Source organism: Aphelocoma coerulescens, chromosome 7 (genome assembly GCF_041296385.1).
Source record: "Aphelocoma coerulescens isolate FSJ_1873_10779 chromosome 7, UR_Acoe_1.0, whole genome shotgun sequence".
Lineage (NCBI taxonomy): Eukaryota > Metazoa > Chordata > Aves > Passeriformes > Corvidae > Aphelocoma > Aphelocoma coerulescens.
Window position 1 is genome coordinate 36,490,917 of NC_091021.1, and position 14,555 is coordinate 36,505,471.

Below are 14,555 nucleotides of genomic sequence, written 5' to 3' on the forward strand. Positions count from 1 at the left end.
GCTTGGAAGAGCATTATTCCCTAAATCTTCAAACAAGTCTGGGCCAAGGACGTATGCACATCCAAAACAGATTTAAAATATAGCAACTAAAATTGCCCCAACATTCCCATGTACTATTCCTTGCCTGGAAACAAAGCTCAATAACATAGAGAAATTATGATTTTTATTGACAACACAATTTTGGGTACGAGAGGCTGAATGAAATCACATCATTTGCTTTTGTGCAAACTCTCACATTATGTGAGTTAGATGCAAACACACTTATGGGAACAACTGACTTCTCATTCCTAAGTGTGTCCACATTTCAATTAGAATAAAATCATGGAATTCCCAAGTATCTGAAAAGAAAACGACATTAAATGATGAGAATTCCAAAGTCAAACACCCACTTTGAGAAGTACTTTAGCCTGATTTGCTCTCACCTGATCTACACTCACCTTTTTTCAGAGACTAACTACAGAAACAGCACCCAAACAATTATATTTTTAACATAAATGATAATTTCTTAGGCTCATTCTTTTCTAATCCATCCCATAATCTTCCAAATAAAAGCTGCCCAAAAATACTTTGCATGAAAAACTAAATGTTCCCAGTGACAACTCTGATCACATCATTCTTTGCACACAAAAACTGAAAGATACAACAGCAAGAACCACTAGTTATTCTTATAACTTCAAGACTAAACCCTAAATATAGTAGGTTTTCAAATTCTTTCCTAAAATTCAAGTAATATGTTCATTGCTTTAACCAAAAGCTAGCAAAGTACAACTTGTATTGTGCTGCAGGCCATAAAGGGAATGTTCTTTATTTGAGTCATGGTTGGATGAAGATGAAAAGTAGTTTTAGAAAATTTACAACAGTTTTGACACTACTGTGTGTTTCTCGTTACAAGTTATCCCTCTCTATTTATCAGACTGACTCCAGACCTTTCACTACCTCCAAAAAGACAATTTTTATCAATTCTTCATGTCCTTATAGCTAACCATAGGAAACTGCATAGAATACAGGGAAAAACCCTAGTTGAGAAAGAACATGGATAAGAGAAGAACCACAGTGGCTGCTTCACTAAGGCAAGAGAGGCTACAGTTTAAAAGCAACATTTAGTAATTAATTTACCTTTAGCACAGCACTCAAGTGACACTGTGTTCCCATTTATCTATCCTCAGTAACCAGTCTGCTATATAAAAAAATTTTCCCAAGTAAAGGGAATTTACTTAAAATTACCGGATGCCCTTTCTCCTCTTCTCTACCCTAAACTGACACTTCACCAGCACTGTTTCCAGTACTTCACAGCAGAGACCTGTATTTTGCTTGTGAATCCCATGGAAATCTTTATTTCTCTACCCCAAGCAGAGTTTTCCTCAAAAATAAACTGTTCTTAGACTCATTTCTGGAGAGTATTTGGGAGGCTTGGTTTCATGTGAAACAGGTTGTGCTCACCTGCCTGTGGCAGTCTTCGTTCACTTTGTAAACGGAGACACCGGGTTTACAATTGGAAAAACAGTCTCAGTCATGGAGCAATTTCAATACTTAATCTTCTAAATCTGACTTTCTGAAAGATGAATTACCAGCCTTCATGTCAGTCTTTACTGACTGCACCAAGATGCAAATACAGGTCTACAACATGACTACATTATTTTATTGCAGGGCAAACACCAACCTGCAGGAAACACCCCTGACTTGAGACTGTGCAGGTGCCTCGAGGAGCCACCATGACTACAAGGAATTCTTTAAACAGAACCTGAAAGGGCAAGGAGAGCCCACAACTGATTCTGGAGCTTCCCAGATGATCCCAGGATGCTAAAGCAGAGGTAGAAATGTAGGTAGTCTGTCACCACATGCAACAAAGCCTTGCAGGAGCAGAGCTCTGACCTTCCTGCAAGGTGCCACAGCTCCAACTTACAGGTAAGGCCACATCAGAGACAAGAGACTGTTGCTGTTTTCAAAGACTTGAGACTTAAAGGCTTGGTTAGCCAAAGATTTTCTCTCCTTTTTTTCAGATACTGTTTTCTGTGGGATAACAAAAAAGCTTCCAACTTAGGTGATTCTTCAAAGGACTTCAGGGAACACCTGGAGATCTTGGCAAGATGCTGGACAGTAACACCAAAGCATGGAACACCTACACTGCAATAAGATCAGCTCAGACAAGATGTCCCAGCTTGGACATACAATTAAGTGTCCCATTAATTTTCTCGCATACATGTACAAAGACTTTATGTGCTTACATGAAAACTCAGTAAATTAAAGCTAAGATGACATGAGCTACAACAGCACTTTTCTACCTGTGAGGAAGAATCAAACCACTGTTCCTGTAATTTCTTTTCTCGTGATTTAAAAGGGTTTCTGTGCACCTTCTTTGTGAAATAAACTGAGTAATAATTACCTCATCACAACATTTTCCAAACACTTATCACTATGCATTGCTCACAAAGAAGAATCACTACAACCTTTCCTCTCGAAGCAAGACAGAAGCAAAGGCTTCGTCACTTCTTCACATAACAGAAGTTCTCTGAGCAGTTTACCAAAAAATCAAGATATATTATTTCTCAAAGCAAAATAACACATTGCACTTGGAAGATGTGTGCTCTCCATACTGAATAACACCTGTTACATACCTGAAGGGGTTTCTTGAGCAAGCCAAGTCTCCCCAGGTGGTAATTACACTGATCAAATCATTCCCACACATGTTGAAAAAATGGAGAGCAAGAAGTAAAGGTAGTTTTAATGGATCAACAGCTTCTTCTAAATTCATTCAGCACATGAAAAGAATAAACATGGAAAATTCTGGCAATACATTAAGGCAATTCTTACACCCAAACAATTTGATAATGTAACATTGTGTACCAAGCCAGTTTTTTTCATAAATAATGATCTAAACAGAATACTAGTCAATTCACCAAAAGATATCAAAGATATCCCTTTATTACAAATGATCCAAGTATCCCCCTTGAGGCTATGACTATCAGAAAGCATTTAGTTGTCTCTCCAGCCAATAATTTTTTGATCTGTTTTATTATGAAACTGTAACACATTTTCAATAACTTTTAGCCTTGCTATACAGAGCAACAATTTCCCAGAACCCTTTGGAAAAACCTGACATACAAAATTATTCTCTAGTCAACTTTTGTATTATTAAGCTGAAAAAACCCCATATATCGGATCATTTGATCACTGGAGAGAATGGCAAAGTATTGGGAGCTTCAGGACAGATGGACGAACTTCAGGTCATATAAAACACTACCAAGGCTGTACTTGAAGAAAAATGTGAAAGTTTGTGAAAGTGCCCCAGGTGAAAATACTTTGTGTTGCTAAGAAACATCATCCCTGATGATGGATGAATTAAATTGTCTCAGTTAGCAGAGCCAACTCCAGGCATCCCTCATTTATTAGGAGAATGTTTTCTTGTACTGGTAATTTATTTCAACAGCTACGTACAAATAAAAAGCCCTACCTTAAAATGAAACTGAGAATTTCAGACTTGCATTATTGATGCTAGAAAACAGATTAGTTTCCATCTTGAACAGAATTTAATAACTAACATTTAACAATGTAAACTCTAAAAATGAATATTAATACATCCAGACTATTAAGAACTTACTTTAGGATAATCTGCAGTGAAATATACTGTTCAACTTCCAAAATTACTCTATGTACAATCTAGTGAAGAACAAAACTCTTCAAATATTTCTAAGCACTGAACATCATCAATATTCAGGTAATCAAATTTTAAACATCACAGAGAAAAGCATATTCATTTGTCCTGTATTGTTATGATGACAGCAACATAAAAACTGTGCATGAAAAATTATGCAAACCACCTGCTTTGGTCATGTGGACATTGTCTTAATGTTTCATCCAGTTACCTTTTTAATGTCTTACTTACAGTTTCTCCTGCAGGACAGATTTGTGAACTTAGAGCAGTGTATCTTTGCTTTTCTGCAGTGTTTGCTGCTGAACTCCCACAGATCATACCTGCTTCGCCTGCCGTGCGCTGAGTGAAGTCCTTTCAAAGGTACAGGTGGAAAAAAGGAAGGCCACTGGCTTCTCTCTTCCCACCATCTGCACATCAGGCCAGAGGAGCTCACCTGAAAGGGGAAAGAACAGCAAGCACATCTCACCTGGCACAGCCTTCAGAGCAGGACACAACAGCAGAGGAGAAGCACAGCGAGGAGGGAGCCCCAATGTAAGAACAGTCCCGAGGTCAGGAGCAGCCCCACAACTGCTGTGCAGAGATGAGGGAAAGGGCAGGGCTTCCTTCATAACCCAGAGAGGAATATGCACAATTTTATGCCACCCAGAAACCAACACAGTTGCTGCACTGAAAACAAACCAAGTGCAAAGACCCATTTTCCAAGAACACAGCTGGCAAAGGGGAGAGTCATTAAAGAAAATGAATTTTCATTTGTCTGATGCCAAGACTTTGGGGTTTTTCTTCCTATTTGCTAGATTGTGTTCTAATGAAGATTTCAGGTTAGAAGTCCCAAATTTTAGGCCTACAGAGTCCAATTTAAGGAAAAAGGTGGAAAACCCTCTATAAACTGTTCTTTGGATCACATCACAGCTTCCAAGTCAGAAATTACCACACACAGTTACATGCCAGTAATACACTCAGCTAGTCAATACACAGAGCAGCCAGAGAGGCTCTTCATCCCAAATAACCCCACCACAGAGCAGAGTTACCACCAGAGAGCCCGAGGAGAAGTATTTAACAATGATACCAATTTGGCTGCACTAGAGGAGATGTGTTTCCTGTGGGCCTAATAAGGAGGAGCTTTACAATCTGAGCAGAAGCTTTTCAAAACCTCAGAGGACATGTCTTATCTACACCACTTCTGCTTCTGGAATCCCAGAAATCCTGAAGACAGAAGGCAGATCAGACTGCAGCTTTCCTAGGCACAGATGTTGCAATCACATCTGCCTTAACTGTAAGCCACAGTCCTTGTGACTTCCCAACTCTGTCAGCATCTCTTAGTTGCTTTGGTTGAGGAAATGCCAAAAGGCAGAGGATAAGTGTTTCTGATCACATCAGGTGTAGTAAAACACCTGAATAACAAGAAACACATCTACAGATTACGTTCCAAACAAGTATCAATAAAGAAAAGGTTTTTGAAGCAGAAAGCATTTCTTCCCCTCCTCCCTTCTCTACATGTTTCACAAAATAACACTTCAAATCAGACCTGACCGATCAAAGTTTTTTTTTTAAAAGTGTTGACCTAGCAGCCATGAAGAATGACCATTCATGGGTCAGACACAGAAGTATAATTAAAGATAACTTCTACACACCCCTCAGAGAAACTGAGTCATCACTGACCCAGGAGTGCAGATCCACAAAAAACATTCTCCAAGCTTTTTTCTTTTAACTCATTAAAAATTCCCTCCCTAAACACCTATAGCTACAAAATGTCAGATCTAATTTGGCCAGTTTCAGGCTTCACAGTGCAAGACTGGCACAGACAGAAAGAACCAAGACCAGCAATGGCCCTAAAGACAATGAGAGAATCAGAGCACAACCCAGCTGTTCTGTGACTCCAGCTCTAAAGGTTGGGTCTGCAACAAGGAACAGGTTGCAGGACTCTGAATATAATAAGCTTCTTCCTCTTGGCATTTTCAGTGCAGGATTATTTAATGCTTTCATTTATTACTTGGATGATGAACAATATGGTTGCAAAATTTGGTAGTTACCTGGGAAATGCTGCAAGCATTCTGGGAAACAGAGTTAGAATTGAGAAAAGTGGGACTAAGGGATTAACAACAGAACTGAAACTGGAGTTTTAATACTAAATGCCAAAACTAAAAAAATCCAATTTATAATAATAATAATAATGATAGGAGCATCATATACAAAAGATGGTAAGATTCATTCTGTACATCACTGATACTAAGGCTGTAGACTGTGTTCAGGTCTCAATAGAGATATAGGAAACGAGCTCAGAAGAAAACCTAAGCAATCTGGGAGAGTTACACAGCAAGTACAAAAAAAAATAAAAAAAGTAAGAAAGAGGAGACACACTTCAAAATAGGTTAACAGCAGTTACAAGAATCACACCCCACTACTGCAATATCCACAGCAGGGGGAAAAAAAAAAAAAAACCAACCCAAGAAGCTTAACAGGTTAGGAAAAAAATTAGAATAGTATTAGAGGAAATATGCTACCTCTAGGGATAGTTAAACAAGAGATTAGGTTATGGAGGGGTTACACAAATCTCCACTGATTGTTTTTAAGACCTAGTAAGAAGAACATGTCAGGAATGGCCTGTACATCTCTCTCTGGCTTGACACTGAACTACATGCTCACACATACAGTACAGGGCCTCAGCACAGAGCAATGACCTCCAGAGATCCCTGTTTTCCTTCCTGAACTTAAAGGCTGCACAAGTTTAGGCTCCTGCCAGGCAACTCAGCAGGTGACCTGACTGCTCCTTAGAGCTCCAAGCAGGCTTTTGATATCTCTCTTTTCTAAATAGCACAGTCAGGCTGTGATTGACAATTTTCTCTCACATGAAGCACGCTACCTTAAATGTGGAATACTCAGAATGATCCGCCAGTGAAATAAAATCAAGGTACAGAGAAGGCAACAGCAACTGATCCCAGGAATCCAGTGCTGGGAAGGAAATCACAACTGCCAAATCGAGCAAGGATGCACATCCCACTAGCACCTAGAAATACAGACAGTTATATTTTCTCTTCTAGCACCTCCAATAAATAAGCCTTAATAAAAAGAAGTATTTAACAAAGTACTTAGAGAAATAAGGAGGGAAGGTTTGACGTTCCTAAGCTTATTTTCACAGCAGTATGAAAGGAAATGAGGTAGAGTCAGAGCTAATTCTCCTTATATAATTTCACATGGAATGATTAGTTCTGCCCCAACAGTAACAGCTTTCCAGAGGGTCCTACTTGTCGCCAAGATTGCATACAGATGCTCTAAGTGTAGCTTCCCTATTCTCCACTGACAACCAACTTAAAAGGCCAATATAATATTCATTTTACTATAGAATGAAACTCACAGCGTGAATAGTAAAATAATGTCAGAGCTACCATGAAACTGCAGTTGCATGTTGGGGGCTATGACTTTTAAAAGTTTAATCACAAAATGGATTCACGGAGAAGAACATGCAAGAGCAGCTTTGTGCTTCAGCAACATCCCGTGGTCACTGAGGTTGTCCAAAAGCTGTGGCTGGACAAGGAGAGGGCAAAGGCACAGAGGAGCATTCGTGTCACATGCCCTGCTGAATATTTTCCTTTAGAAGGCAGGTTTCAATCATTACTGTGTTAATGCCCCCCCTCTCTTAAGCCTGATTAGGACAGACATTCCACATGCTGAAGGTGGTGGAATTCCTAAGTCACCTGGGTCACTTCTGGGTGAAATACCAATTACTGGTAATTTATCGTAACAAGGCCTACAAAAAGAAAGCCCTAAAAGACACCCCTCAGCCCAAGAGTGAACATATCACACGGATAATCCTAAAATTCTTCGCAAAAAAAACTTGTAATAGGTATTAGTACTCTTATAAAGCACTGCAGTGCTTTGTGTTTAATCCTTGAATAGGCACTGGTAGAAAAGCCATACTCAATTCAAAAATTTCTACCACAAATTCCAGCTCAGCTACTTCTCCTGGTTTTTAAAGGATATATACATTTCAAATATACATAATAGTAAATTTAACTATCAATGAAAAATTTAAATCACATGCCAAAACAGCATGCAAAATAATAGCATACGAACTTTAAATGTGTGTATTTTGCAGTTTTTAGCACAACCATTTGTTTTACAAAAGACCTACAGATTAAATACAAAGTACACTATTAGTTTTAGGCACAAGAACAGCCATTTTTTATGCCTTGCCAGAAATAATGACTAATTAGGCCAGCACCACCCTGCAGTCATTTCCATAAATCTTGCCTTTACATTTAAATCACACAACAAGAAGAAAACTGACTTAACAACAACAAGAGCATATTTCTCATTAAAGTTTTCTTAAAGCAAGATCAGGACAAGAAATTATTCTGTAAAGTCAACAAGCTGATGTTATTGTTTATTTGGAGAACTTTAACTCAGATCAAACAGAAGTTTTACTCTGAAATTTGCTGTATTAAACTGCAATCCTGCAGTCAGACAGGGAAAACTTTCAACTGGGAAATCACAAAACACAGAATTTCACAGGATTTTTATGGGTTTCTTATTTTGCAAAGTCATCTCACAGCATATTCCTTATGTAAACCTTGAAAAGAACCAGAACATAAAAGATGCAATATGTTCAACTACTTGTTGAATTTTTGTTTTCTGGCATATTTGTAAGCAAAGTAAATATTAAAGCAGAAAGACACATAGGAAATATGATTCAGATGAAATGAGGGGCTGTACTTCAATTAAGATTTTTGGTTTAAAATGATGGGAATTATAGTGCTTCTGAAAAATCACTTGTTTAATTATATATACTGGGCAAGATACTTATAAAAACACCTTATTTTCACAATGCAACAGGGATTTTATTTCTATTTTATTTACAAAGGTGTCACCTGGTAAATAACACCAATAAAACAGATTCAAGATTTATATAGTCACATACTCCACAACAAAGTTATTAACACTCAACTCTGAGGTTAGCTTTTTTTCCTCCCCCAAAACTGATTGGAAAGAACAGGAAAAAGGGGATATTTTTCTAAGAGGTGGTCTGGAAATGGAGCTAAGTCACACCACCACTGCTCTGGCTAATCATCCATTCTTAGTTTTAAGCACTCCCAAACATTTCCTTTTGCATGTATGCACAGAGGTTTATGATATTCTGGAAGTTCTTCCATACAATGGCTTTACAACAGGTCTGTTTCTAATATGTACATTTTATTAGGCTTTAGGAGGATTAACCCAAATTCTTAGCTCTTGAGGAAAATAAGGCATGGCAACAGCAAAGTCTTCAGCCTTCATTCCAACATGTTTGACCACTGAATCCTGCCAGGGTGAGTCATGCCCAACATGGGACATGGATTCCATCCCAAGAAGGAATAAAACACTGAATCATATTAAATCTGCATCCAATTACTTAGGCGTGAACTCGAAGGGTGTGTTTTTATCTCAATGACAGCTTCTAAAAACGACTGTGAAAGAAATCTTGCACTCTGAATGGTGTTTTATCCATCAAGACCATGACCACCACACATTTTCTGTTGCCAGAGGCATGGCCAAAGTGACCTTCTTAAGAACCACTGTTGCACCTCCAAGAAGAAAACATTCCCATGGCATTTAGGGCAATTTCATACTTGTAATATTGAGCATCAGTAACACAGACAACCTGCTGCACAAGCAGGCACTGACTGCCCAAAAATTATCTTGGAACAAAACTGGAAAACAGCATGTGAAGCCACACTGGTCACACTGTTGTAGAGCCACAATACATACAGATGTTTTCAGATGCAAAACTAACTAAACTCCCCTTTTTCTGGACATCCTAACATTATTTTTTTCACAATTCAGCAAAACTACAATTCAGCAAATTACATATGTAATAAATTTTGCACATTTGATTATATGCAATATGTAATATACACACACAGATATTTAAATCAAAGTTGCTTATACAAGATTGACTTACTTTGGGATTTATGTATCACAACTGCTCGTGTTCTATGTTTTGACCCTAAAAAAATAATTATCTGGGGGGAAAGAAAACAAACCACACTTTGTGCCTGGCCTTGCCTGTTTTCCTCCAACTTCTGCATTTCATCATTAATGTTACATACTTCACTGTTAATTTTAGACATTCCTCCCATTCTCATTTGGACATCAAAGAGCTACTCGTACCCAAAATACCAGCAATCTGAAATCCTGGCTTCCCTACTTATTGTCATTTATAACTTGAAAAGATCTTTGATTTCTTGCCTACAGGAAATATTGCTGATCAAAAAATAAAACATATATATGCTCCCATGAATTCCTATAGATGAGGTCCAGGATTTACAATAATAGACTGAAGACATGGTTTTCAGATTTACATTTCCTACTCTGCCTGGTGCTTCACACGTTTATTTTTACTTTCACATCTGACATGCAGCAATATGGCCAGCTAAGGTGTACGTTTAAGACATCCTTTGATATAAATCCACGGAGAAGTGAAATTCACACCAGGTTCTGTGTCCTTGCAGCACTCAGGCCCCGCTTCCCCACCGATAACTGCTCCGCTTACGGATGGCTGGGGGCAGCCCAAGGCTGGCTCTCCACAGCCCCTCGTTAACAATTCTGCCACCAAAGATTAAAGTGATTTTCCTGCTTTACAAACTTGGTAGAGAACATTTCTCACATACAAATGGCAAAAAAAACCAACATGGTAGCCAGCTTTTTTTCTTTCTGAAATGCATGCTGCATGAGTTCCTAACAGCCTTGTGTATATATTTAGAGTTTACCCTTCACTTTTGCAATTTTTTTAAATTAAACATAATAGTGAGTTAGACAAGCAATTCCAAACAATGAGAGACTCACTCTGTTCAAGTCAGCAAATCATTTGCTTTGCTTTTGTTACTACTCCCACTACACAACAGCTCCTGTCTCAAGCAGTAGAACAGTCAACACTAAGATGTAGTTATTTATACCAGCATTACAGAATAGAATCATTAAACAGTTCAGGTTGGAAGAAAACTTAAAGATCATCTCATTCCAACTCCCTGTCATGGGCAGGGACACCTTCCACTAGACCAGTTGCTCCAAGCCCTATCCAGTCTGGCCTTGAACATTTACCACTACTATAACTAAGAATAACACGCATACCACTAAAAACCAAACCTTAAAATATATTTTCAGTGTGTTTCCCTACAACAGAACACAGTTCTGTTCATGCAGGAATGTATATGTTACATATGCAAACCCAATTTTTATAGCAGCAGTAGTTACCACATTCATTTAACCAGGTAACATCGCAAGTCTATGGACAAGACTTCCTCATTGCAACTGGAAGAGAGAATTCAAGACAATGTTCCAGATCAAATATTTGCTCAACAGCTGTAGGAGAGATGCTTTACCACCATGGCTCTCCCAACCTGGACTTCATGGGATTGCTTTGGACAAACATATTCTGATCTTGTGAAGCCAAACAATGAGATGCATATACACTTCACTTCTTTTCTATAAGTTAGATTCCAGCTTACAGACAGTAAGGAATTTAAATACAGCAGATGGCTCTAGAACTACCGGCCTTCTCTATGTCAGGAAGTGCTTGGCCTTATCACAGCTTCCAACAGCCATTCAGGTTTTGCACAAGCAGCTGATTCCAAGAACCCCAAGTGAAGGAAAGTACACTAAAAACGTGCTGCTTTGATGATAAAAATCATCTATTTAGACACTTTCACCAGTGCAGGACATTGGTCAGAGACCACAAGCCTTCACTGCTCTGATCAAAATAGAAAGGAACAAAGTCAGTTCTGGAAATTGGGACAGAGGCCTAAAATGCTCAAGGCATGTGGCTCTGAGCTATGGGCTCAAAGCACTTTGCAGTCACAGGGCATAGAAAACATTTATAAAAAGCTAAACCAGGAACTTTTTGTTTTCATATTCTCAAATTTTATTGAGCGAAATGTTTGAGGATAGTTTATTGCTTTTACCGGCCACTCCAAAATGGGCCTCCAGCCAGCTAGGTCTTTAAAATATGTCTATATCTCTGGTTTTAAAACAATGTTAAGGAAGTTGTATAACTTTTACACTGGCGTCTGAGTGACTTAGCAGCAAAAGCGACAGGTTTCAGCTGTAACACAGGCGCTTTGCAAGCTACAAGGCACCACTTTTCCAACAGCACCTGTTGCACTTGGTATCGATCCTAATACAGGCAAGGGATCCACAAGGGTTAATTAACAGGTGTGTAACCCAGGGCAAATCCCAGGAGACTGAAATTCAGGTGTACCAGAAATCAAACTGTGCATTTTATCAGCTGAGGGAGGAAGTTGGTGCTCTGCCTGTAAAGTACCAACACCCTGAGCTGAGCAGAGTTCTCTCCCTAGGTTGCAGCGGCACTATCATTAAACGGGGAAATTGACCATAAAGTTTGTAAACAAGTCAATTACAAAGCATACTTGTACATTTGTAAACACCAAGACATTTATACTATGCTGAGCATAACCTTCACTTTCTTATATACATACAAACCCCAAATAAAAGCACTGATTTTAAATCCAACATGCCCTTAATTGATTTGTGAAATCTGGATTCACAGCATTTGAACTGACTATAGTACACCTGGACTTTCAAGAAGGGGAAAAAAAGGATGAGGCAGGAATACACTCTACATTAGGCCTTGGAAGCCTCAATTAAAATTCAAAGTTGTACTTTGTATAGAGGCTCTTTACATAAAAATCCTGTCATGGTTAAGATTTAAGGTTAACCAGGTTAATAGAGTCCAATAAAATAGCTCTATTGAATTATGCTAAGCCATTGTTATAACCCACACTAAAATCTGCTACCTGACTATTGGGCTCAACTCTGAACCATAAATTAAGCTTCAAACTCTTTCCTACACTTCTTTAAAAAAAGAAAGCATATGCTTTTGCACCTTTAAAAGGTTTCTCTCCTCCAGTCTGCTACTCCAGTCACCACAGTCATGTGTTAAAAGATTTGTGCAGACCTGCCAAGTCCTATTCATCCCAGACACACTTTCCTAAAGTTGGGATATGTTTACAAAGTATATTTAAGCAGCTCCTCTGCTGCAAAGTGTTCTGTTCCATGGCATTCTTAGCTTAAAATAATAAAACCGATATCCTAAAATATACACATTTTGTAAAAGTAGTATTTTTAATGTTTTTGTTTTTCTTCTTCTATAAAGCTTGATGGAATGCCAAAACTAAGGGTGCAATTTTTCCAGACAGCTTCACCAGCAGAAGTGCTTACACGTATAAACATTTTAATTTTGATACGTGGACTTAACCCGGGTTCAGATTTCGCCGCTCCCTTTGACTGCTCACAAAAAGCAGCCCCTGCCCTGCACACCTTGTATGTCAAAGCAGAGGGGAAAAGAAGAGCGTCTGTAAGAAACACCCTCCCCACGAGCCCTCCGAACGCCCGGGCCCCGGCGGCGGCTGCGGCGCGGTTCCCCCGCGGGCCCAGGCCCGGCCAGGCCGCGCTCCCCGCCCGGCCCCGGGAAGAGGCCGGAGCCGCCGCAGCCGCTGCCCGCGCTCCCGGCCCCGCCGGCAGCCATGTTCGAGCGGCGGGAGGCGGCACCGCGGCTCCCCGGGGAGCGGCCCCTGCCCGCCCGCGGCGCTCGGGGCACGGCGGCCGGGTTCCCCCGCCCAGCCGCGGGCCCGTGCTCGGCGCGGCCGCAGGTGCCGGGAGCCGCGGCGGGCGGAGCCGGCTCCTCTGGCTCGCCTCGCCCAGCGCGGCGGAGCTCGCCCGGAGCCCCCTCTCCGCCGCCGGTCCTGCCGCCGAGTGCCCGCCCCGCTGACCCCTTCCCTCCCTCCCGGCTGGCGCGGGCGGCCCCGCTCCTCACCCCACCCCGAGGGCGCTCACCTCCTCCTCACTCCCTCCTGGAGACCGTCGGCACCGACGCGCCGGCGTCCCGGCCCCTCCCTCAGCTCAGCGCCGGCCCCCCCTTCCGCCCCGCCGCCCGGGGACCCTCCCTGCCCGCGGGGACAGCGGGACGGGCCCCGGGGGCTCCGCCAGGGACAGCGCGGCTGCCGCTGCGGGGCACGGGGAGAAGGAACCCAGAGCGAAGTGATGGGGCGGGAAACAGACCGCGCGAAGAAAGCGATGAGCCCCTTTGCAAGAGTTTTGGGAGTAGGGAGGGGTGGGAAGAATATATAACAAGGAGTTGTGCACCAGGTGGGCTAAATAAAAGCAATTCGAAAGAAGATGGTTTTCTGTGAGAAGCAGCTGAAAGGAGTGACAATCAGGGCGGTTGCCAGTTAGATATGATTAGGAGGTGTGTGTGTTTTTTCCCTATCTCAAGCCTTTTCAGGTGGTGCAGCTCCTGGGAGAGGCTGAGCAGGTGTTATCATAGAATTATTACAATAGATTCGTAAAAGGGTTTGTGTTGGGAGGGACCTTAATGACCACCTCGGTCCAACCCCTGCCATGGCCAGGAACACCTTCCACTAGACCAGGTTGCTCCAAGCACCATCTAGCCCGGCCTTGGACACTTCTAGGGATAGGGCAGACACAACTTCCCTGGGCAACTTGTTCCAGTGCCTCACCACCTTCCCAGTAAAGAATTTTTTCCTAATATCGAATCTAAACCTCCTCTCTTTGAATTTGAACCCATCCCCCCTTATCCTGTCATGACATGGTCTTGTAAGTTGTCTTGTCACATTTTTCCTGTAAGTCCCCTTCAGATGCTGGAAGGTCACAAACTACCTCGAAGCTTTCTCTTTTTCAGGCTGAACCACCCCAGTTCTCTCAGCCTTATCTTGCTGGAGAGGTGCTCCATCCCTCTGATCAACTCCTTGGTGGCCCCCTTTGGAGGTGTAATTGTTACAGGCGGGTGTATCAACCCTCTTTTTCACCACAGCGAGTAACAAACCTTCCAGCAAAAGTATTTTAGGGCAGAAGTGTTTTGTCACGCTGACTCAGTTTAGCGTGGTGTTATCTC

The 14,555-nt window shown here is 41.2% G+C and overlaps 1 protein-coding gene across 9 annotated transcripts in view; it reads right to left on the reverse strand.

The window, feature by feature from the left end:
- GTDC1 (glycosyltransferase like domain containing 1) overlaps positions 1 to 13,737 on the reverse strand; it is a 198,123-nt gene extending 184,386 nt beyond the window's left edge. For 6 of the 9 annotated variants that reach the window (XR_011152049.1, XM_069021295.1, XM_069021291.1 and 3 more), the window contains exons 1-2: positions 13,478 to 13,737; positions 3,973 to 4,085 (exon numbers count right to left, since the gene is read on the reverse strand). The gene's annotated coding sequence lies outside the window, so the exon portion shown is untranslated. The other 3 variants (XM_069021290.1, XM_069021294.1, XM_069021292.1) reach the window with 3 other exon arrangements.
- Positions 13,738 to 14,555: the final 818 nt, after the last annotated feature.